General features: G+C 43.6%; 1 protein-coding gene across 2 annotated transcripts in view; it reads left to right on the forward strand.

Moving 5' to 3' along the window:
- The first annotated feature begins 20,183 nt into the window (after window positions 1-20,183).
- The window catches only part of PKIG (cAMP-dependent protein kinase inhibitor gamma), a 42,039-nt gene continuing 36,653 nt past the window's right edge, over window positions 20,184-25,569 (forward strand). Inside the window, exon 1 of one of the 2 annotated variants that reach the window (XM_089769703.1) lies at window positions 20,184-20,481. The gene's annotated coding sequence lies outside the window, so the exon portion shown is untranslated. The remainder of the gene's footprint in view (window positions 20,482-25,569) is intronic. The other variant, XM_089769704.1, reaches the window with a different exon arrangement.

Below are 25,569 nucleotides of genomic sequence, written 5' to 3' on the forward strand. Positions count from 1 at the left end.
GAAAATACTGGACATTTTACATGTCCAATATTTTTTTTTTTACCGGATGGGGGATGCGAAAACCGGACCGTCTGGGTGAATACCGGACATCTGGCAACCCTAAAAAAAACACCCCATAAAAACCAAGGCAGCCTCCTAAAATACTTGTCCATCTGTTCACACTGTGTTTTACTATGATAATTGAGATGAGGCACTCCATATGCTTTATGAAATATGCTTTTGATATGAAGATGTCATAACCGAGATATGCTTGATGAAAGATGGCTCATGTAACATATAATTAAAAAGGCTGAAATTTACTGAATAGGATAATCCTATTTGCATGAATGTATCATTTTTGTAAATGAAGTTTGTAAATGAATATCATTTTTGTAAATGTAATTGACACTGGTGTCTGTAATTTTATATTTGATGCCTTCCCAAGCTTGGTATTTACCCACCTCCCAACCCAGCAACTCACAAAAATAGCAAGTCTGTAGGGCAGCTCCAGATCTACTGTTGCCAGGGCTGTTTCTAGGGGCCACGGGGAAACTACCCCTAGTGCCCTAGATGCATAGCTGTGATCTGCCCCTGCACACACTTTTTTCCCAAGCCTCACCCTGCTCTGGCCCTGCCCCTTCCTGTCCGAAGACCCCTCCCTGAGCAATGAGCTGGGGGATTACCGGGGATCTGGTGCAGGGTAGCAGAGGTAGGGCATGGCCCAAGCCGCTGCATCCCTTGGCTCCCTGCGGAGCCATTAAGTAAACAAACCGGAGCAGCTCATTAGCAGTTTTCTCAAAGTGGGCTTATGGCCCACTTTGAGAAATACTGCGCGGCTATGTCTACACTGGCATGATTTTCCGAAAATGCTTTTAACGGAAAAGTTTTCCGTTAAAAGCATTTTCGGAAAAGCACGTCTAGATTGGCAGGATGCTTTTCCGCAAAAGCACTTTTTGCGGAAAAGCGTCCGTGGCCAATCTAGACGCGGTTTTCTGCAAAAAAGCCCCGATCACCATTTTTGCGATCGGAGCTTTTTTGCGGAAAACAGTACTGTGCTGTCTACACTGGCCCTTTTGCGCAAAAGTCTTTCGGAAAAAGACTTTTGCCCAAACGGGAGCAGCATAGTATTTCCGGAAAAGCACTGACGATCTTACATGAGATGGTCAGTGCTTTTCCGGAAATTCAAGCAGCCAGTATAGACAGCTGGCAAGTTTTTCCGCAAAAACAGATGATTTTGCGGAAAAACTTGCCAGTCTAGACACAGCCCTCTAGTATATTGTATCTGGTTAACAACACACAGCAAAACTACAGAATTTAGCAAAGACAGTGAAGGAGAAGCCCATGTGTGGCTACCTAGATTCCTCTATCAAAGCCATCCCTGTAGTATGTGAATAAATGAAACTGAGGGCACGTCTAGACTACCGCGTTTTGTCGACAGAAGTTTTGTCGACAGATACTGTCGACAAAACTTCCGTCGACAATTTGCGTCCAGACACATGGAGTTCTGTCGACAAAGCAAGCCGCTTTGTCGACAGAAGTCCGTAGTCTGGACGCAACGTTACAGGCAATAACACCTTCTGTTGACAGAACTCTGTCGACAGAAGGTGTTTTGCCTCGTAAAATGAGGTATACCAGCGTCGACAAAACCGCGGAGTTCTGTCGACGTTATGTCGACAGAACTCCGTGGTAGTGTAGACGCTGGTATTGTTTTGTCGACAAAAGTCCACTTTTGTCGACAAAACTAGGTAGTCTAGACACACCCTGACAGAGACTAGGGGAAGGAACTTAAGGGTGCAGATTAATTATCATCAGCGGTAAATTAGGGACATCAGAGTGTACATTCCAACTTTGAGGGAAAGAAACATGGACTTTTTAACAAATACAAACATTCAGGACAAGACTCTCTCAGTAAGTCACTGATATGGTCTCAATACTCAGAGCTTAACTCTATTAGAAGCCTATCTTTCTTACCCTTTTCACATGCACCAAAAAATCTTCAGGCTGGAAAGGGAACAAGAGAATCTCAGTTGCTTCATCATGTGTGCCTGTGTGTGTGTGCAGTGTCAAGAATTCTGCATTATTTTCCCAGTGGTATTACTGACTCACTGTGTGAGCAACTAAGTTACTATGAATTTAGATACCATAGAGATAGATGCTATAGAAAAGTTTTGGCTATAACATGTGGATAATGATGTTGTGAGGCTTAATTAATATTTGCAAAGTGCTTTGGGCTCCTCAGATGGCATGTGCTGAGGAAAGGCAATGGATTGTTATTAACAAAGAACGCTTTTCCCTTCAACTTTATGCCTCACAAGTGATTTCCAAATGCTCATTAGCAAGCATCTGGCTCTGCATAACATCATTTCAAACCACACATAGCTAAGGAGATAAGGATGAAGTCATCCTAATCCTATCAGCTGTGGGAACAGAAACGAAATATGCTAGGAGGTTATCCTAATCATGTACAAAAATAAACTGCTGTGGTATGTGAATTGGTTGTGCCAGACTAAGCAAATGGTGCATCCCATGTGTACCTCTGTGTTAACTGTATGAAGGGGCAAGAATTAAGTCTTTGAAATGTAATCTTGCTTGGGCAGTTTCTAAAGCAAAGTGTAACATATCTGGCCAAGCCTTCTTGGAGACTATTTATTGTAGTTCTTTGGAGAGCACTCCTGGCAGGAAGCCGTCACTCAGGCTTGTGCATTAGTGCTGTCCATATTAATCACAAGTGTTTCCTACATGATAAGGAAAATGTGGAACTTTCCTTTATGCCCACTGTAGTAGATAATTACAGTGGATTTGCTTCTGTTTCTTCACAAGTGACAGATCCTGAGTTAAATCAAATAATTTAGGATTTCTCTTACTTTTTAGCCAGACATTTAACGTATTGGAATCCAGAACAGGAAAGTCTGGGCTGTTGACAAGTTAGGCTTATAATTTTAAATTTAGAGGTAATAAATGTGTCCCTTTGTTCACAGCTACTTTAACCAGAGTGCCTTGTGGACTGTATAGGGAGCATCTACACAGCAGGGCTTAACTCGAAATAAGCTACACAAATTAAGCTACGTCAATTGCATAGCTTATATCAAAATAGCTTATTTCAAAATTGGGAGTGTCTACACAGCACTTATTTTGAAATAGAGCACTCTTCCACTGACTTCCCTTACTCCTCATACAATGAGGGTTACAGTAGTTGGAGCAAGAAGTCCTCCAGCTTGACAATATTTCAACACTATTTTGAAATAACTGCCTGCTTTGTAGATGCAGACTAAGTTATTTCGAAATAACACTAGTATTTCAAAATAAAGTTGCTGTGTAGACATACCCTCAGTGTTTCAAAAACACTGAGATGCTGTAGTTTGCTCTCTAATAATCCCAATTAATCACTGCTCTTCCTGCTAATAATAATCACTGGACATCTGTTTTGTAAAAGGTTTAGTCTTCCCCATTATTAATGAGTGCACAACAACTGGATGAAATATTATTACTGGGTGTAATAATAGTGGAGTTGTTATACAGAGGATTGTTTTCTCAATAGTTTAGTTCAATTCCTAGACGTATTTTTTTCAAGTTGAACTGTATTCAGTTATCTGATCTTTATAACCTGCTTTGAAAACATCACTTAAAATCATCTGTCCCCAAGGAACATTGTTAAGTATTGGGCCAAGTTCTTCCTTCAGTTACTCATACAGTGCTGTCCCTACAATTGACTTCAGTTATTCTTCAATTGGACACTCTTAAATAGCTTCCATAAAATCTAGATGTTTTGTCAAGGCTGCAGAGCTCTCTAAATACAAGCACCATAGCTGCTACAGAGTTCCCAAATTCACTGGAGCATGGTCAATTTGCACACAGTAAATACAGATGTTCTTTCATCGCCAATGTCTAGGTGTTAACACATCAGGTTTGTTCATAATTCTCCAGTGAAGCACCAGTCACTGCTTTGGTTCTTCCTGGCTTACAATCTTTTTCTAGTACCTCAAGAAAGCAGTGTTGGATGAGGAGTGGAACTCTACAAGGTCCATATTCTTAAGTCCTTGCATTAGTCCCAAAATGTCAAGGTCTTTCTTTTTATTTCTCCTTTTCTCTCAACTACTTGTTCACTGTTTAATTTCCATCTTTTCTGATTAGATGTATCTTGCCGTTCTGAAATGCTCCATTCTTCTGTCATGTCATGCGGTAAATGAATCATTCTATTTGTGATCTGCTGAGCTGATTGACAGCTAGTCAGGGTAGTGTTTTGTGCTCTGTGGCTGTTAGTAATGCTTCTAAAACTTTTTAAATAGATTTTTCTCTGTCTAAATCCTTAGCAGATTGAGTCACTGTTTTCTTTTGCCTCCCCTGAATGAGTGTGCAGGAGTGTGAGTCATGGTTATTTTAATAAAGGGTTATACTCTCTGTGTCCTTCTAGTTTTGTTTGACCAGTAGGTTCTTTCAGAAGTTATTTTAGGGTCTCATGTAACCCTCTAGAAATGGGAACCTTTCCACTGACATCAATGGACTTTGGATCCGATCCATTGTTTCCTGAAACTTCCAGAATACAGGTTTTTGGTAAAACAGTTGAAGAAAACATATTAGCATCGATCTACCATTCTTAAGCTATTACTGAGCTATATTACTGAGCTATTTCTTCTCATTGCTTGAGGAGGCAATAGTAAAATGTAAACATTGTATAGAAGAACTTCAGTGATACCTGTATCAGCCTCCTAAAAGACCAGCAAAAGTATGCTGCTACACGGAGGCAGGTCTTTAATTAAAATGTGAACATTTAACTGGAAATCAAATGAGGATCTTAAACTCTGCGTTTTGGATCCAGCTGATCTGTGCTGGGTGTAGGAGCTGAGAAGGAAGGGCCAGCATGTCTCTCCCAACCCCTGGGGCTGCTGTGCCTTTTACAGCCACAAGGCTACTCTAACTTGCACTGGCCATAACAGCCTGTAAGGACTGTTATACTAGCCCTGTAACAACCCAGGATACTCCAGCCGTCCCTTCTCACATCCCAGCACGTTCCCAGAGATACTAGGCTATTAAAAGGTAGCAAGAAGCCCACCTGGTGATGCTAATTAGAGCTGCTTTATGATCTCTTTGTGCTGCCAAGTACCCATGTGAGACCTGAGGATCTGGCCCTTAGTGTAAAGTGACTATTTCAAACATGCAGTTGCAAATGGGGTCTTTAGTGTGAGCTTCTTTGTACTCTGATGCCAAGTCTACACTGGACCCAGCAGCTCAGCTTAAGATACGCAACCCCAGCTACATAGAATACAATAACTGGAGTCGATTTCCCTTAAGTCAAGCTTAGCAGTGTCCCCAAAGAGAGAGTACCAGACACCAATGGGGAGGGGCACCCTCTGAGCTTGATTTAGCGAATCTTTACTAGACTCATTGAACTCTGGAAGACTGATCATGGCAGCAGCAATCTTCCTTTTAGTGAAGACAAGACTTGATACCCGTGTAGAATTAAACCAGATCAGATACGTTTCCATATGGCACAGTGTACACACCCACCCATAAACAGAATTCCATTCACTATTTCAAACATTTCTCATCTTTCTGGATTTCTTTATTTTGGTTTAAATGAGGTTTTGCTGCCTCTGAGCCAATGCCCTCTCATTGGCACCTGCACTGAAGTCTCCCAAATTAATCCTGCATCTGCCAGTTATCTGCTGCGTGGGCCCTGGGTCAGTCACTTAACCTGTTAACTGTTCCCTTATGTATAAAATGAAATAATAAAGTAATGCAGCCCAAAGAGTTTCTGGAAAGCTTAATGAATTCTTCTTTGTATATAATTTTAAAGTTATAGATTACTATGCAATTCTTTATTAACTGAGTCAGCTGCTACTTCTCCCTAATCCTGGAGCAAAGTCATGCATTCGTAATTTCTGGGGAGGATCAGAGGTCTTTATGTAAAACCAACATACACTTCTAGCCTCAGATGGTGTCAGCTAGTTTAGCTAGAAGAGCTCTGTTGATTTACACTATCTGGGGCCCTGGCCCAAAAATCTTCACTGATAGTTTGTTTATATAGCACTATAGAAAATTATACAGAGTGGCCATTTCTCTTTGTTCTAGGTCTCCTCCCTCTTTCCATTGCACTCTAGTCTCGGGCTTCTGCTTTCCACAGAGGCGGCCTTGATGGTAGTGAAAGGAGTTAATATTTCTCATGAATCATGTTATTCGTGTAAATCCTCCTATCATCATCGTTGACATTTTAGATGCTAGATTTCTGTCGTGCTGCCAGGAAGAGTTTAACATGTTAGAGTTGTGGGGGTTGAGGGGAGTGTTAGTTTTTTTGGGAGTATTGATTTTTAAAAGAGGGGGAAACAGTCCCCTTGTGTCTCACTTAGGTGACTGAATTCATTCCTCATTCCCTGGCTTGACTTTTCCAAATGCTTTTCTCCTTCAGTTCAGAAACTTTAAAGGAAGAAAAGAGAAAAATGAATTCCTCCAACTTCTTAAGAAGAGATACTTTCCTGACCACATTGTCCATACAAACATTTCTCCCTGCAGTTTGTTTATGTAAAGCTGGCCCCAGGCTGAAAGTTCCAGAGATATTTTCAAAAGAACAGAAGTGGACAGAAAGCTCCAAAAAGGTTTCAAAGAGACTCACATCTGTATTTAAGCTAAAAAATACCATTTATCTGAGGTTGTACAATGTGGAGATTATCCAGGTCTCTCAGTTGATCCTGGTGCACAGTAATTAATAAAAGTACTATGGCCAAGATCATATCTATGGGGTGCCAAAATTAGTCTCCTAAATTCATATTCAGGCATCTAATAACTAGTCTGACTTTCACATCTGGTGCGCAGCTGACGCCTTGCACTAACTTCAATAGTCGATTACTATATCTATCTAAAAGATAATACCAATGACACAAAACCAAAACATAAGAAAACCCTCCTTCCCATAAACCTCCAAACTAAATTAATCTACTGTATATTTGAGAGAGTTTGTCTGTCTGTAATTCTGTCTGTCTCTCTGTTTGTTCAAGAACTCCTTAATGGTAAGCACTAGGACCACTCAATTCAGAATACAGCTTCCTCTTATCGTAACTTAAAGCCAGGTCAGGCGTTGGTTGTGCCAGGAAAATGGGATGTGCCAGGAATAGGATTGCTTCTCATTACATCATAATAGAAAGAAAAAAGAGACAGAATCACCAGGCAGGTGAAAGGGGCTGACTGGGGGTACATCCTTCCCCCCTCATCTGGGACTATCCCAGCCCTGAGCCTCCCACCCCCCAGGCACCCTTTAGAGAGGGTGGGGGGGTAGAAGGAAGGTGAAGTAGGGTGACCAGATTTCTCTGTGGTGAATAAAGGACACCTGGTAAAATTTCTCTTCTAGGGGCATTTCTTCACTAGGAAACTATTTCAAAATTATTTAAATCGATGTAACTCCTGATTTAACAAAGTCGAAATAGCATGTCCTCACTATGGGGAAGCCTCAGAATGAGTCTGAGGCTGGCACCATTAGTGTGGACGTGCTACCTCGATTTAGAGCCCCAAGAAGCACTGGGGAGTAATTAGTTCAAAATAGCTGTACCAGAGCGTTCACACTACCACTATTTCAAAATAAGTGTTATTCCTCGAGAAAAGGAGGAGTACAGATTTTTAAATAAGCAGCCCATTATTTCAAAATAACGGGTTTGTAGTGTGGATGTTCTGCTTATTAATTCAACCTAAGCGTGATTGTTTTGAAATAAAGCCCTAGTGTAGACCAGGGCTAGGAGTTTTACAACCAGACTTTTGCAAAGTGTCCTGTTTGTATTGTCTGCAGCCCACTAATTAACATAACCACAGCATTTCTGGTCTAAACTATTCTAAAACTCCATTTTAGATGCTTTGAAGGAGAACAGGATTGCAATGTTTTCCCTTCTGTTTACTGGAAGGTTTGATCCCAAGTGAAGAAAGTTTGGAATTTTGGACATTCTTCCTTGTGTGATGAAGATTTAGGAAACATGCTTTTCTGCCTTTAATTTCAAAACTATAGTTGGATATTTTTTAGCACAAAACATTCACACAGTGTTGATACAGGATACAAGAAGCTTCATGAAATACTATTAATTATTTGTATTTCTGGTTATAAAGTCTCTCTTCTAACTCTTGTTGCTCAGTGTGTGTCTCTGCATTCCAGTGTGTGAGAGTGGTTTTTTTCCATCTTAGACTTTTTTTTTAATGCCCCAGAGATTATAACAACAAGAAGTCCAACTCCAGTTCCTATCTTCACGTTCAACTGTGTCACTACTTAGGAGATGCTGACTCATCTCTTCTCCCCTGGGTAATGGTCCTGCCATGAAAGCAGGCGTCTGGACTTGATTACCTCTTGAGGTCCCTCGCAATTCTAGTATTCTATTATCCTATGATTCTATGGGTACGTCTAGACTACATGCCTCTGTCGCCAGAGGCATGTAGATTAGGCTACCCGACATAGTAAAATGAAGCGGCGATTTAAATAATCGCCGCTTCATTTAAATTTACATGGCTGCCGCGCTGAGCCGACAAACAGCTGATCAGCTGTTTGTCAGCTCAGCGCGATAGTCTGGACGCGCGGGTGTCGACATCAAAGGTATTTGTCGACCACCCAGGCAGGTAAACCTCCGACAAATAGCTGATCAGCTGTTTGTCGGCTCAGCGCGGCAGCCATGTAAATTTAAATGAAGTGGCGATTATTTAAATCGCCGCTTCATTTTACTATGTCGGGTAGCCTAATCTACATGCCTCTGGTGACAGAGGCATGTAGTCTAGACGTACCCTATGTTAGGCAAGAAAGACACAGATGTTTAGTGCTCATGTAAACAGTACACACTGTCACAGCATCCACCATGCTTTATGAAAATTGACTTATGATTATGAATATGAATATTTGTAACAAAGACACTTTAGGCAAAATTCATCATGGAACATTTCCTTTTTAAAAAGTTACAATCTGCTGGATGTGTATGTTCTATTTCTGTGCATGTATCATTCTTGTATGTGAAGTTAGAAGTATGAAATGTGAATCTGTTTATAATTCTAAAATGTGCTAATAAGGGCCATTGGTGATCCTCCAGACACTTAATGGCTCAGTACTCAAACCAACAATCTGTGAATATCTTTTGTTTTTCCTGTAAACCCCATCTGTAACCAAAATGCAGGACAATGTAGCACTTTGCTTCAACTACCCCAGACTAACACGGCTACATTTCTATCACATCTGTAACCAGTCCTGCAAAGGCATGTGACCATGCCCCTTGATGTTGGAATCCATCTCGACTCTAGTATTTTTCCTTGGGAGTGGGGTGTCAGCCGACGGTCAGGGCAGTGTGTGTGTGTATGTTTCCGAGAAAAGGTTTAACGTCCGTGCCTTTACTGCTAGGACCGGGGTCCCATCGCAGAGGGTGGCCAGCAGGCCAACAGACGCCCCGTTATATAGGAAGAGCTTATTACATCTTAGATTTCAGCTGCTAGAATTTCATAATTCCTTCGCAGCGGGCAGCCTTGAGGAAAGACTGAAAGATGCCCCAGTGGATCCTGTCACCTGGGAGTGACACAGATCCAAACGCCCAAGCTCTTCCTATAACTGTCCCTTTAGACCGGCTGAAGTTCTTTTAAATTGTGCTTGGTTCTGTTACAGCAACTGAAGGAGGCAGGTTAAAGCTTAAACAGTTACAGGTTTATTGAGGAAGCTTATAAATCATATGGTTGCAATGGCTATTGTTCTATTTCTTAACTATTAGCAAAATATAGGTCTTAAAAATGGTTACAAAGAAGATAAAGATAGAAAAATAGAAATAATGGTACCAAGTAACAGCTTACTCTTTCTATGTGTACACTTAAGACAGAGGACCACATCCAGGTACCATTTTTACCCCCTTCTGTGCCTCTCGACTCCAGCATGTCAGGCCAGGGCCGGTCCCTCAATTCCTAGGAAAGACGAAAATACGAGGTGGGCGTCCCCATAGAACCTCGGGAGGTCAAACACCTAACCCGACCAGCAGGTAGAGGGTAGAATGACACTCAAAGTGAGTGTCTGCTGGGCCCATCTTTTATACCCATGGGGTCACGTATTTTCTCTTTCTTATCTGTAATGCCAATTGATGCTGGTCTGTCTGCTGAGAGACCAGTTCTTACAAGGGAGTTGTGAACTTAATTTACACTTGTAAGAGAGATTTGAGATGATTAAATTTTGAAGTACTGGACATTGTTTTCTCAGTGGGAAATTCCTCTTCCTGGGACTGTGTGTGTTCGAATCAACATAGGTGCCAGCCGCAGCCTCGAGGCCAGCTTATTGACTTAGCTGCTCTCTATCCACATATCTGTGTTTCAGCTTCTCAGGATCAGATGAGCCAGCATAGACTATGCTGATATGATTGCTCCTTCTCTGCCCTGTGCTTCAGGAAGGCAAATAAGATGGATGATATGGAGGCGGGCTGTCTGGCCACATGGGGATATAAAACAAAGGATCCCCACCCTGAGGAAATTCTATTTAAGGGATGGTTAGCCATCAGCAGTTGTCTTCAGCTGGCCTTTGTAACTGCCTTGCCACCCGAAGAGAACACAGAAGTGGCTGTTAGACCCATGCCAGGCAAAAATTAATTCTTGCTTGTGAAGAATTGCATCTGAGGCTATGTCTAGACTGCAGCCTTCTTTTGGAAGAAGCTTTTCCAGAAGAGATCTTCCAAAAAACTTCTTCCGAAAGAGAGCATCCGCTCATCTGCTTTTTCGACAGATAAAATCCACACTGAATAGATGCTATCTTGCATGTAAGCTGTGATTACTATGGGCAGAATGACCACCAGGGCACCTGTGCTTTTTCCTCTTTTCTCTTCTTGCAAAAGAACTCCCTCTACACCATCCACACATGCGCCTTTTTCTGAAAGAGCTCTTTTAGAAAAAGGCTTTTTCCTCGTAGAAAGAGATTTACCAATATCGGAAAAACCCCTGAGTTCTTTTGATTTTTTTTCGAAAGAATGTGATTGCAGTGTGGATGCTGTTGTTCTGAAAAACGCTGTTTTTCTGAAAAAATACTGTAGTGTATCCATGCCCTGAAATAAGGACTGGGATGAGACTTGTGATCATTCATTTTTTTGATTGTATCACTTTGGTATATATGGTTGTGCCAATTTTCTTCCACAAATTGATCTGAGGAAGTGGGTCTGGCCCACAAAAGCTCATCACCTAATAAACCAGGCATGTCCAAAGTCCGGCCCGGGGGCCAATTGCGGCCCATGTTCCGGTTTAATACGGCCCCCCCAGGTAATTTGGCAATATCTATCTTTTATGGTCCCCAATGAATCCATATGTATTGAGATGAATACATTGTAAAATCTCAGTTAATGTCAGTTGGTCTAAATCAGTTATAAATATATTTGGACACAACATGTATACTTGGTGTTATGTTCCTGTTCATATTTTTTGAACTTAAAAGTTGACAGACAATCTTTATTACCAATAATATGTAATGTACTTTACAATGTTCCTGACATATATTTCAGCTTCCTGGATTTTTTTTTCATCTGGCCTTCAGATATGAAAGGCAGAGTGATTTAACACCTGTTTAGATTTGTCATCCATGTGACGAAATGAAAAGTATGCCATTTGCAATAAACTTTGCATAAAATAGTTAATTTGCATTTAATTTTAATGGTTCAAAGAATGTCAGGCAAAATGGTCGGCCCTCACGCATGTTCACTTCATCAAATCTGGCCCTCTTTGAAAAAAGTTTGGACACCCCTGTAATAAACCATCTTGTTAGTCTTTAAAGTGCTACATAGTTCTGTCTTTTGTTTCAGCTAGACCAGACTAACAAGGCTACATCTCTATCACCAATCTCTCTTAGGGTATTAGGATTAGCTGGTGTGTTTTATTTATTTTGGCTTTGTAATTTACTTTGATCTGTCTGTTTTCAGTTGCAATCACTTAAATATTACTTTTTATAGTCAAAACAAATACTTCTGTTTATTATCAAAGCCAGTATAAATAATTGTTACCTGGAGGGAGGGGGAAACAACCACTGTGCATATTTCCTTTTCCTTGATAAAGAGTGTGAATATCTTATGAGCTTCTTCCATGTAAAGCTTTTATACAGAATAAGACAGGTTTATTTGCGGTTTTGGTCCCTTTTGAGGGTTGTGTTCCTGGATGCTGTGAAGTCCTTATAGCTGAGCCCTCCCAGAGCTGAGCTGGTTCAGTGTCTGTGTTGCTCTGCTGGAGAGGCTGTTACATCAACTCTGTGCCTTGGCTGGGAGAGACCAGAGCTTCTGGCCCAACAGGGCAGGATGGTGGGGTGCCCCAAAGGGCTGGTAACTGGGCTCAGTGGCATGATCAGCACATCGGGTAAGAGCCCCAAAGGGACCACTGTGATCAAACCTGTCATACACACTGTGCAAAACTGACCATAGTTTGCAACATCGCCTGGTAGGAAGTTGAGGACGTTGTTGAAGGCAGTTATAAGGAATAGTTGCTGCAGAGCATGCTTCAGACCACTGGGTGAGTGCAAAAATTCACACATTAAGACTTAAAGAACAGGGTTTTTTGCGGTCACATTTTTGCAGCGTTGGAAGAACTCACTGAACACAAAAACAGCTCACCCTGCCAGATCTTGCCTCTATAGCATTTCAGTATCTGAAGCTAAGTATTTTTTTCACTAGCATAAATAGTTCTACTATCAGCCTACTGTACTTGTGAAATACAGTCACATTGCATTTTTCAGATGCCATAGTAGAAGAGATTATATTTTTATTAAAAGGACCAAAATTTGCACCTAATATAACCACATTTGCGACTTGTTCTTCACCGGGTTTTGGATCAGATGAGAGTGGATGAAAAATAGGCATACATATCATGAATATTCCTCTCCAAAAATTATTCTACTTCTTCTTGCAAACATCCCATTCTGGATTTTCTTATTTTGTGTGTAGTCTTATATATCACATACAGGTAGTTAGAAAAGGGTCTGCTGGTACGTGCATGGACTTCAGAAGTTTCTCTGCGTGCCACCAATGAAAACTGGCATGTAGGCTGAGAAATACTAAGACTGCAAACATACTGGATCCTTGGCTAGATACAGTGGTACCTGACATTTCCTCTTGCTGCATGGAGCAGAATCTTTAGGATCTGATAGTGAGCAAAATATGAAACCTCCTTGTCACTAATAACTGGCCAGGTAACCTGTGCTCAGTTACCTGCCAGTAGGTGCTAAACTTTGGCTGCTATTTTGTTCAAGTCACCTGACAATTTTAAGATGAGGCTGAACAGGGAGGATTGTTGACTCAGGGTCTGCCCTGAAGAGGAGGGTTAAAGTTCTGTGATTCAACGACAGCTTAGAAAACCTGAGTCGGATGCTAAGGCCTGATTCCATTCGAGCGCCAGTACAAATCAGGAATGGAGCCATTAGCCTCTGTGACGTTACCTTGTGGTGAAACCTGTCTGACTGGGAGCAGAAATCAGGACATAAGCCTCTACAGAGTTTCTTCAACTTCACAGTGAGACTCATTGCTTTAGTTGGGGAGATTGGGAGGAAGGTGGGGGAGGAGGAGGGCAGCACAACCTGCAGCCTTTAGTACCTGCTTCATGGGCAAAGAAGCCCATTTACTTCCATTTTATGAAAACTTCTTCCACTCTCCAAAAGGGAGAGGCATAAGTCACGTCTAGCCTGCTATCTACTTTCCTGTAAGTAGCTCAATTGGCTTTAGGAAGGAAAGGAAAAATAAGAGCATATCACTTTGAGGAATTCCTGAATATCCCTTTTTTGTAAAACATTCCACGAGGCGTACAGATAGTTCGGAACAACTACGTAGTTCGAACTATCTAGCCTGTGCCGCGTGTAGCCGCACGGCACGGGGTTCGAACAAGCCGGCTTTTAAAAATGGCGGAGCCGGCTTTATGCTAATGAAGCCCGGGAAATTCAAATCCCGGGCTTCATTAGCACGTTCGGTATGCATACATTACCCCGCTAGTTCGAACTAGCGGGGTAGTGTAGACATACCCCAGCTCTCACCAATACTACATTACAAACACTCATTTTCTACCCCCCATGTGTGCTTGGCCCCAGACTGGTACACAGAAACCTCCAACAGTTATTCCAACCTAACAGTTGATAAATACACCCCATAGTTTTTCCTGCTCTGACTTAGGCTGGCAGCTACCCACAGCAGATGCTGACGCCCATATCTGTGACATGCCAACAAGACAGCTATTGCAAGCAACATGGCTCTTTGATGAAGAGGAGCTGGTGGTTGTGTGTGACCTTCGTGGGCTTATTCTGAAAAAGCTTCTGGATATGCTTGGGCAAACAAACAAGCAGGATTTATGCTTGCTCTATCTGATTTGCTCTGTTAAGCACCTACCGCATTTCATCCCATAAGCGGCAGGTACAGTGATTCCTATGTCATACAGAGTACAGAAGTTAGTTTGTAACGTGTGTTGGGATCCGTCTGGATGAAAGCTGCCATATAGATGTGTATCAGAATTCAATTAATACAACATTAAAGACTAGGAATAAAATTAATGTCAGTCGATGTGGACTTATGGAAAATAGGTCTTGTCAGATAAACCTGACTGCATTCATTGCAGGCCACCGATGGGGAGGGAGGAAGTAGGCCAGCAGCAAAGGGGGCAGTTGGTCTGGGGCCCAGCAATTGCTGCTGCTACTGCAGCAGTGGTGGCAGCTGGAACCCCGGGTCCTTTAAATTGCCACCAGGCTGCCGCAGGATACGCTCGAGGTGGCTCTGAGGGCTGCCAGGGGAGGGGCATGACATGGTACTGAGGGCTGGCTGGCCTCAGCTCTGCCCCTTCCAGGAAAGTAGAGCCCCACCCCCACACAAGAACGACCAGACTGGGTCAGACCAAAGGTCCATCTAGCCCAATGTTTCTCAAAGTGGTCCGCAAAACCAGTGGTGTGGGCTGAGCCGCCACTTCCCATAGCTCCCCTTGACTGCAAACAGCGAACTGGAGCCAATGGGAGCCGCAAGGTGCCTATACACGGAGCTGGTAAATAAACAATCTGGAGTGGCCAGTTAGCACATTTCTCAAAGTGGTTTCATGGACCACTTTGAGCAACACTGGGCTAAATGGACCCTTGGTCTGACCCAGTATGATCTAGCCCAGTATCCTGTCTTCCAGCAGTGGCCAGTGCCAGGTGCTCCAGAGGGAGTGAACAGAACAGGGAATCATCAAGTGATCCCTCTCCTGTCACCCATTCCCAGCCTCTGACAAACAGAGGCTAGGGACACCATTCCTATCCATGCTGGATAATAAGTATTGATGGACCCCACCCCCACATAAGAACGACCAGACTGGGTCAGACCAAAGGTCTATCTAGCCCAATGTTTCTCAAAGTGGCCTGTGAAATCAGTGGTGTGGGCTGAGCCGCCACTTCCCATATCTCCCCTTGGTTGCAAACAGCAAACTGGAGCCAATGGGAGCCGTGAGGTGCCTATACATGGAGCTGGTAAATAAACAATCTGGAGCTAATACTAATAAGTATTGATGGACCTAACCTCCTTTTTGAAACTGTTAAATCCTGGTCTTCATAACATCCTCTGGCAAGGAGTTCCACAGGTTGATTGTGCCCTGCGTGATGAAAAACTTCCTTTTGTTTGTTCCCCCATTACCCAGGAGCCCAGCAAGTCTGCACCCCTAGAGCAGTTTTCCATGGGCAGTGATTTATTTTCAGTGTAAAAATCTTATAACAATTTTTTTTTAATCATAACATTTCACCAAAAAAATACATTCTCTGGAAAGAGTTTTGGATCAGACTTAAGCAATTTAAGAGCTGGGACAAACATTTGAAGAAGTAAAAACAACAACGAATCCTGAGGCATGTTTGGTTTTTGCTGAAACAGATGAACATGGCTACCTCTCTGAAATGTAAAGCAATGTTTGGTGAAACAGCCAAGAAGATAAGATGCCCTGGGAATAGTGTCAGGTGAGGGGGATGGGATACACTTGTGGAGTGAAACTGTCCAGAAGCAGAGAGTGCCACCACTCACTTTGCAACAAAAAGCTTTATTATCTCCATGCTGATTGCTGGCGCTATAAATAGTTTCTGCTTAAAGTAAATATTTCTGAGAGCTCTCTGCTCTGCTGGCATGAGAGTCCCAGACTGAGCGGCTCAGCAGCAGCTTTCAAAGTGGATGTGTGTTTGTGTCTGGGCACATCCACATATTCCCCTGACTCAAAGCTGCTAATGCTTCTCCCCCACAAACCGTCATCAAACCCCAACCATTAATAGTGACAATCTTGATGTGGTTTGGTAGTGGGTTGGGCCCAGGTCCTCGGTTTGTGTACATTTCACAGCCTGCTGCTAAATATAGCTGGGTTTATGACAGCTTTCAAATTGGCCTGGGAACCCCCGGATGATTTGCATGCAGATACGCTGGCATCCACTGTATTGTCTTAGGACACTGACCAGCAGGGCAAACTCTTTTAAATTTGGTGCAGAGAGAAAGCCGGGGTAATTTGTCACTGAAACTGCTTTCAGCCAATAGGATTTTTCTCACTCTCATGCTCCCAGCTTGTAGTGTTTGACTGGGAGGTAGCAGACTTCCCCACTTTTTTTAACAATCTCTGCAGCTTGTTGAAATGAGCTCCGTGGTTTAGTGCCCGCCCCCCCCCCCCCCCCCCCCGGCCATTTGTTTAAAGCTGGGGGTAGGGAGGAAGTCTGGCAAAAATCAGAACCTGACATATTGTTTTCCATGCCCATATTGTGCAACTCCGCATGTCTTTGCAATGTTGGTCTCTTAAAGTAATGTTATTGGCATCCTTAAGTACAGCTCAGTGCTTGGGAACTTTAGTGGAACACATAATTTATGCAAGGAAGCATAAATACACCCGTGTTTACTGTAAGCCAGCTGTAAAAATGTCAGGGTTAAGTCAGGTCAGAAGCAGGTCAGGTCTTTCAGAAAGAAGAGATTATTTCCTTGCTGTGCTGGAGTTCCTGAACAGCCCTTTCTGCTGTTTGTTTTTCTTACGGGAATATGTAGGGGCTGTGCAGCTAAGCAGAATACAGCTTCTGTGGTGATTGCGTCCCAAAGTTATTATCCTTTAGGCTCATTTCATGTAACCTTACTGCCCTGGCCCCTAAGAGTGCCATTGCCCCAACACTGGCCTCTGGACCTATCCGGGCTCCTCACTCTCGCATGCTTTGTTATCCTCTGCCACACCAGAGTCCAGTGAAGTCCGAGGCTGTAAAATCACAGCTCTTGCCACAAAACATGATCGTTCGTTCACTACTTGCAGGGCGTCTCTGAAGACTTTGCTATATAATGTGTGTCTAAAGAAAAAAAAAGCTGTGATTCCTTGCCACGCAGATCAGGCAGCTAGAAGGCAAGAAACAACAAAGCAAACCCTTTAGAAAGACACAGTAGTGAACCAGTGTCACACTAATATGGGAAGCTTCATGCAATGATCCTTAAGTTTCGTTGGATCTTTGGCTGATACAGTTTTTGTCCAGCTTTGTGTTATAATCTAGTCTGGGGCAGCTTCCACGGGCTAATAGGCAAGGTGGGGGGACCTGGCTTCGCGGTCCAGGAAGGTCTCAGGTGGAAGGGGTGGGGTCAGGTGCATCTCCCCCCGCCTCAGCCCTCAGAGCTGCACAGAGCATGCGGCGCAGTGCTCCCATGGCAATTTAAAGGGCCTAGGGCTCCAGCCACCCCTGCAGTAGCAGCAGCAGTGGCTGGGAGCTCTAGGCCCCTTTGAATCAGAGGCCCTGGAACAACTGCTTCTTTTGCCACACCCCCATCAGCGGGCCTGATCTAATCTATCAATCTTTTCCTGTCTCTCTAGTCATTTGTTCTTGTTCCTCATTGTGATATGGAGGGGGTTTTATTTTTTAAGGCACTACTGCAGAAAGTATGTGAAACAGAAGGTCTCTGCCCCAAAGATCTTACACTCAAATCCAATAGAATAGTGATTTTTCACTTGTGGTGGGTCCACAGACTATGTCTAAGGCGGTCTGCAAATGGCCATCTTTAATAAAAACCATGGTTTTCAACCTGGGGTCTGATGGTCCATGTCTAAGATTTCCAAAGGCCTCCATCCAAAATGTGTTAGAGTCTGCAGATGAAAACAAGATTGAAAATCAGGGCCAGCAGTAACATGAAAAGCCAGAAGAAGGGAAGAGGAAATGAGAACTATTCAGAAAATAGGAGGGGAAAGGGAGAAGTTTCTTCAGAAATGGTTTGACTTTCATCAAAATATCACAAAGTGCAATTTTTTGGCCAATGGCCCCCGCCACCCCTCAGCATTTTCAGGTTTTGGCCATAAAGATTTGAGTTTCCAGTTTTTCATGAAAAGTTAACATTCTGTTGAATTGAAAACCAATTGGGAAAGAGCTTTGATGGAGAATCTCAGCAAAGAGATGCCCTAGGTGTCCTTAGGGAACACATCGGGTTAGTGGAAGGGAAGGAAGAGGTTTAGGCTCATGAGGTAGTAGAGGAAGCTATTCTAAGCATTCGAGGAAGAGCAAAATAAAGCCCAAAGCAGATAATGGGAGAAGGAAGCGCAGGGAGAAGTTAGGAGGCAAGACTGGGGACTCCTAAGGAGTCATTTTATTTAAAAAGAAAACTTATTAGGCCCATGCTCCTGCATCTCTATCATGCTTTATTATGATTTACTATCAGCACTGTGATAGTAACTTGTAGAAACCCCAGGCAAGGTACTTAAGAGCCAGTCTCTGTCTCAAAGCCCTTACACCCTAAGCATTTGTGTGAGAAACCTCCACGTCTGGTGGGTTTATTTAACATTTGAGTTGGCGCAAGTGCGGGACTCCCAGCCCATGCTGGATCAGCAGAGCAATCTGTTGGTGCAGCCGCTGAATAATGTCTCTCAGCAGTCACGTTCCAGGGCCTCCCTCTGCCAGTTGTGTGTCTCTAATTAAGACAGGCATCGCTTTGTGTTCAGGGATGAAATCCTTACAGTCACTTGCGGGTGAGTAACAGTGCGTGACTCAGATGTACCGTAGAGAGGCCGGTCGATGCCAACTGATGTCTCTTTGAAGATCAAACTCAATTCCTGAAGTTGGCCTCAGAGCAGTGGAGAAGTAAGTCAAGATACCTGGAGATTCTGGGCACTCCAGGTTGCTTTGGACTCAGAGATCATAAAGAGAGAGGCTGCACCTGGCTTTGCTGACTTGCTTCTTCAGTGACGTACAGGAATCGCCATGGCAACGTCTCTGGCTGCCTACTTTTTCTGCTGGGCACCTTTCTCTTTTCCTGTATGTGTTGCCAGGGGCCAATGCGGGTCTGTGTCAAGCTGAGTGGCTTGTTCTTTTCTAAGGAACTTAAAAAGGGTGCCTCTCTGGTGGAGGCAGAGTCAACCGGAGGCACAGCAGAGCTGGCTAAGCTGGCCTTCCTTGATCTGAGGGGATTTTCCTAGCTGGAGTGAACACAGGTAGTGAGGTTGAGTGCAGACATCATCAATGTCCATCTCCCAGCCATCCCGGAAGCACAAGGTGGGAACGTCTCCCTGCTACCTGTCTGATTTTGTTTCTATCCTGTGCAAAGCAAGATGGAAACTAAAGAAGCTGAGTTCACTCCTCTGTTGTTGTTCTTGCCAAATTGCTCCCCTTGGAACCACTCCAAATCTACAAAGTCAGTAGAAAAGCTTTCATTGTCTCTGGTGGGAATTGGATCAGATTCTGTGCGTATGTAGCATATTCTCCATTTGTGCCACACCCACTGATTGTGTTTTGTCTTAAACCGGATTGTAAAGTCTTTGGGGTAGGGACTGTTTCCTAATTTGTCTGCACAGCACTGTTAAACAGTTGCTGCTTTTTACCCCAGAGTTGACTGCATTCCGTTGAATGTGTTGCGTGGACTTCAGACCATTTTTTCAAAGTATTATATTCACTTTGGGATCCTTTGAAACAAAAAGTGCTCCATTAAATGCCAGGTCAGTATTCTGTGGGGTCTTACCTTGCGCTGCTTCCCAGGAAAATATTCTCACTGAATTGGGTGTCATGGTGTATTCCACCAAAACGGGGAAAGAAAAAACCCTAAGGTGCAGCTGAGAAGTGAATCTAAACAACTGTGCAAAGGGAACCTGGACCAGCTGTCCACATAAAGTGCCAAACAGGTGGGAGGTCTTTGTTGGTTGTTACAGTAAATAGGAGACTTCTTGTGAGAAAGGCAGCAGAATTGAAGGAAGGATGTTAAGCCACTGGCAGCTGCTGGGAGACGAGGTTACAATGCAAATCCAAACAAAGCTTTTGCTAAAAGGAAATAGATTCTCCTGTGTGCAGTGAGGTGGAAACTGAGCAAGTAGCTGCTTGACATCATCAGGCTGAGCATTGGATTACAACAAACAGACTTGGAAAGAGAGATAGGAAACGCCCCCTAAGCCCTTGAAGTGCAACTTCATTTAGCAGCTATTAGTACAAGGAAACTGTGAGTCTGAAACTAACCGTGATAAACTGGCCAGCTTGGCCGCTTGCCATATCGGGCAGGTATGCTGGGGGGTTACTCCGGCCTGGATTTGTTTGTTAACGGCTTGATTGCTTAACTTGGGGAGCAGTTGGAGCTGTGTGCTGTAAGTACAGTTTTACATGCTGCTAAGAGAGAATGGGCTGCAGTGAATACAAACATTAGCAATTTTTGGTGCCTCAGATGTCGGGATAGTTATTTTAATACAGTAATTCATATGCGATTACAACAAAATGCTGATCTGCTCCAAAGTTCTCAGCGTTGTTGTGTGGGAGCCAGGACTGTGATTCTGACAGATTATTTATTTAAAGATATATTAAACTTCTGCCTAAACTACTGGGAATGGCAAACTCACGCTGCCCACAAACTGTAGGCTAAATGGAATCTCATTTTTCTACGTAGTGTAGGTTGGGTGGTAGGGATGTGCAGTGGGTTTTCCCCATGAAAGCTCATGATACTAGATATATTTTTGTTAGTCTCTGAGGTGCTGCAGGACTACTCCTTGTTTTTAAAGTTACAGACTAACCCAGCTCCCCTGTTAGACCAGTCCACTGGAAAGGCATGCAGTTCTGTACTTGCTCCAAAGGGCAACTGGAGAGTGTATTCAGTATTTAGAATTCAAAATGCAACTTGTGTCAGTGGCACCTGTGGAAATGTCTAGCCTCATTTCAGTGGTGTCTTTATTTCCAGAATTGGCCAGGCACAGAATATCCCACAACACTGGCTTAGGCTCTGGTTTTCAAATGAAAAAATGATACAAATCCGTGAGCTGTGCTGGGGGACTCTGTATGAAGCACATACTGTGCCAGGCATGTAGTGCTGTGATAAGGGGGGTTGTGTTGTAACATGAAATATCATGTTAAAAGGACTGCAAGGAATGGCATGTGTACTAACGGTTCTGTCTGCACCATTCATGTGAATGGGAGTTTTACCTCCAGCTCCCGTGGAAGCAGAATCAGAAGTGCGGTAGGGCCCAGCCTTCTAAGCAAATGCAAAAAAATGATCTGTTTAAAATGAAAAGCCTTAAATAAAAGCTCAGTGGAGGTAGGATCATCAAAACACTTTACGAACTGGATTGAAAAATCCTCCATTACGGTTCAGGGCTTTGTGCCCTAGGCAACTGCTATGGCTTATATGGGGGTGCAGACTGTACAGAAGAAAAGGGGTGGAGGAAGGGAAATGTTTCCATTTGCTCAGGAGGTGGTACTGCATCCACAAAATGTGAGCCAAAGCCAGCTTGCTTTATTCACCGGCGCAGTCCCTAGATTCTCCTGGGATGGATGGATGGATGAGCTCTCAAGAGTACATTGAGTCCAAGATATACCTAGATGATGTATTGCGCCAATAAAATAGCAATAAGGTGAGTCCTTTAGAGAGAGGAAAAGCTCAGCTGGAAAGGGCATCATAGTGGCAGCCTGCAAGCCAGGTGCAGCACGTGAAGTTCTACACTAAGAATTGTTTGATAGGAGATGCAGCATGGAGAGAAGTCAGCCGTCCATTCCACAACGCCGTCCAGGCCAAGCCAGACCCTCTTGGTGACTGTGAAGCACAGGCTGCATGTCCCAGTCAGTGAGCTAGAGAGAGCTACAGAGTTCTGGGTAACCAGCACCCTGAGGACTCCTCAAGCGTCCACCAGTTATCCCGCTCAGTGATACCCCACTCCCAGGCAGATCTCCACCTTGGCACTAATGTGCCACGGCGCCTAGCTATTAATGTTGACTGAGAGATCCCGTTTCACATATGAGAGAACAGCGGGAAAGCTCGAATACCTTACCACAATGGGCATCACGGGTAAGGCAGATGGACTCCAACCACAGATCTCTCTGATAACGAAGGCTCCAAAACCAATAACCCCACGAAGCAGAAAATGCCTGGGCACGCATCTCCCAAATACTGCGCTCCTCTGGGAATGGCAGGACTCACCCAGCGTTGATGCCACTGCTGATGTCTTTGAGCAGGGGTCTCAAATCCAATTTACCTTCAGGCCAGTGCAGTCCTCAAATCCTCCAGTGTGCCAGCAGGTACCCCTCTCTGTCAGGTCTCCACACATTCCCCCCTGCCATCTCCTGGCTCTGCCTGCCAGCCCGCATGCTCCCGCCTGTGCATCCTCCAACCCCATCGCCCAAACCAGCCTGCACTGGGGCTGGTGCACTCCACTTCATGCCACCACAGTGACGTGGAACAAATGGTTAGCCTGGGGATGGCACCCCGCACCAGGCCCCCCAGTAATTTCTGAGACCATGTCCCTCGGGGAAAGGGTTTGAGGGAAGGGCTGTGATGGGGGAAGAGGGCAGAGTAGGGCAGGTGCAGAACAGGGCTGGACTTGGGAAGGGTACAGACACTCCCCCAGGGCTGCAGCTACTCGCGTGCCAGCAGCCGTACATGGGCCGGATTGTGGGACTGCTCGGGCTGCAGATGGCCTCTGCGGCATGAGTTTGAGGAAACCACAACTTTCTCTTTGTTGATGTAAGTGCTAGGTGTCATCAGCTTGAATGTGCACCAGAATCAAGCTCTCCTATCGCCAGAACTGCTTAGTGTCTTTCAAACAGACCAACAGTTTCAATGAATATTAGCTTTTTTAAAGAAAAAAAATCAGATTTTTATACAAAGATTTTTGGTTTAAATTTTTTATGGCTTTGGAACATTTTCAAACATTTTAAACAAAAAAATGTAAGCTTTTGTTTATTCCGAAAAAAATGTTTTCTTTTCTGCTTCTATATTGAAACACTGAACGTTTTTGATTATTTTCATTACATAGTGAGTTGGAATGTTCCATTTTCAAAATAGCTTATTTCAAATCAGAAAAGTTCTGCCTGAGTATAATTCTGTGGGACATCAGAACATTGAAGCAGGATCATTATAAAACATATGATGAGAAATGCTTTCAAATTTGCTGAAATTCCTGTGGTTTGCCCGTACTTATATAGCTTTAGTACTAATCTGAGTACCTGTCTTTAATGTAAGGGCAGAGATATTATATTATTCCCCCATTTGCGCTCAGGAAACAGATGCATGGAGAAACTGTGATTTGCCCAAAGCCCAAGTCATACAGGAAATTTGGGGAAGCGGTGGTGGAAATTTAACCCTGAATCCTAGCATCCTAACCACTAGACCATCCTTCCAGTTTCTGTGTAGAGCTTTGCCCCTGACCTTTTTCACCCAGTCTCAGCACCCCTTACCCTCCAGTGGATTACAATACTTAAACCCCCAACTCAGCAGTGTCTATAAGACTGCATTACAACCAAAACATTCAACAATCAGCTCTGACCAGACGCAATGATCCATGGGACTCATGGCAAATCATTCAAAGCAGGGTGGGTATTTGAAAGACTCTAAGGGTATGTTTACACAGCGAAGTTATTTCTGAATAACAGCCATTATTCCAAAATAACCATGCGAGCGCCTACACAGCAATTCAGTTATTTCAAAATAATTTCAAAATAACAGACAGCTTATTCCTACTTCTGTAAACCTCATTCTATGACAAATACCACCTATTCCGAAATAGCTATTTTGAAATAAGGCATGTGTAGATGCTCCGCTTCTGCTGTTTTGAAATAGGCCCTCACCAGGCCCATTCTAAGTTATTCTTCCTGGGGCTATAAATTGAGATAGCATGCCCACATTAGGGAAGTCTGCCTCGGACTAATTTTGAGGCTTCCCTGCAGTGTAGACGTGCTATTTCGAAATAAGCTATTTCAGAATAACTATTCTGGAATAGCTTATTCCGAAATAACTGTGCAGTGTAGACATAGCCTAAGAAAGGAACCTCACTCTGAGTGGAAATTCCAGAGATCGGAAGCTGTTAGAATCATAGAATCATAGGACTGGAAGGGACCTCGAGAGGTCATCGAGTCCAGCCCCCCGCCCTCAAGGCAGGACCAAGCTCCGTCTACACCATCCCTGACAGACGTCTATCTAACCTGTTCTTAAATATCTCCAGAGAGGGAGATTCCACCACCTCCCTTGGCAATTTATTCCAATATTTGACCACCCTGACAGTTAGGAATTTTTTCCTAATGTCCAATCTAAACCTCCCCCGCTGCACTTTAAGCTCATTACTCCTTGTCCTGTCCTCAGAAACCAAGAGGAACAAATTTTCTCCTTCCTCCTTGTGACACCCTTTTAGATATTTGAAAACCGCTATCATGTCCCCTCTTAATCTTCTTTTTTCCAAACTAAACAAGCCCAGTTCATGAAGCCTGGCTTCATAGGTCATGTTCTCTAGCCCTTTAATCATTCTTGTCGCTCTTCTCTGTACCCTTTCCAATTTCTCCACATCTTTCTTGAAATGTGGCGCCTAGAATTGGACACAGTACTCCAGCTGAGGCCTAACTAGTGCAGAGTAGAGCGGCAGAATGACTTCACGAGTTTTGCTTACAACACACCTGTTGATACAACCTAGAATCATATTTGCTTTTTTTGCAACAGCATCACACTGTTGACTCATATTCAACTTGTGGTCCACTATGACCCCTAGATCCCTTTCTGCCATGCTCCTTCCTAGACAGTCGCTTCCCATCTTGTATGTATGGAACTGATTGTTCCTTCCTAAGTGGAGCACTTTGCATTTCTCTTTATTAAACCTCATCCTGTTTACCTCTGACCATTTCTCTAACTTGTTGAGTCCATCACTCACCAACATGGTTCCACATCACTTCTTAAGAATTCTGAATAATGGTGCATGCAACATTCCCAGCTCCTCGGGGTAATTTCTATACCTAGGTAATAACGTTGTTCCAGAACTCAGCCATTCTGAGTGGTTAAAGTGTAGGGAAACTTTCTTCCCCTGCCTTAAACTATTTATTCCTTGGTGTCAAATGTTTCACTGTCTCTCAGCCTGGGAGGGGGGGCATATTTGTCTGTTTCTCCCCAATACAGTTTGTACTATGATTTGCTAGCATAACCCAGCATTTACATTGGGATGAAGCCTTGAGACCTCTGTGTTGCTTCTCCATGCCCACTCTCCACTAGAAATGTTACAACCACAAGTCACTGCACAGGTGCATTCTCACAAGAGCTCTTCAGTGCCTGGATTGTTTGGGATGGTAATGCAGGAACATCTCATCCCTGGTGTAGCTCCATTGACTTCGGCAGAGTGGAACTTCTGCCACAAGATAGGACTGAAACTGTGAATTTAGTGGGGTTTTAAAAACAGACCTGGAGATGGATCTGGAGATGAAAAGCCACAGTT

The sequence above is a fragment of the Pelodiscus sinensis genome, chromosome 17 (assembly GCF_052426305.1).
Source record: "Pelodiscus sinensis isolate ZL-2025 chromosome 17, ASM5242630v1, whole genome shotgun sequence".
NCBI lineage: Eukaryota > Metazoa > Chordata > Testudines > Trionychidae > Pelodiscus > Pelodiscus sinensis.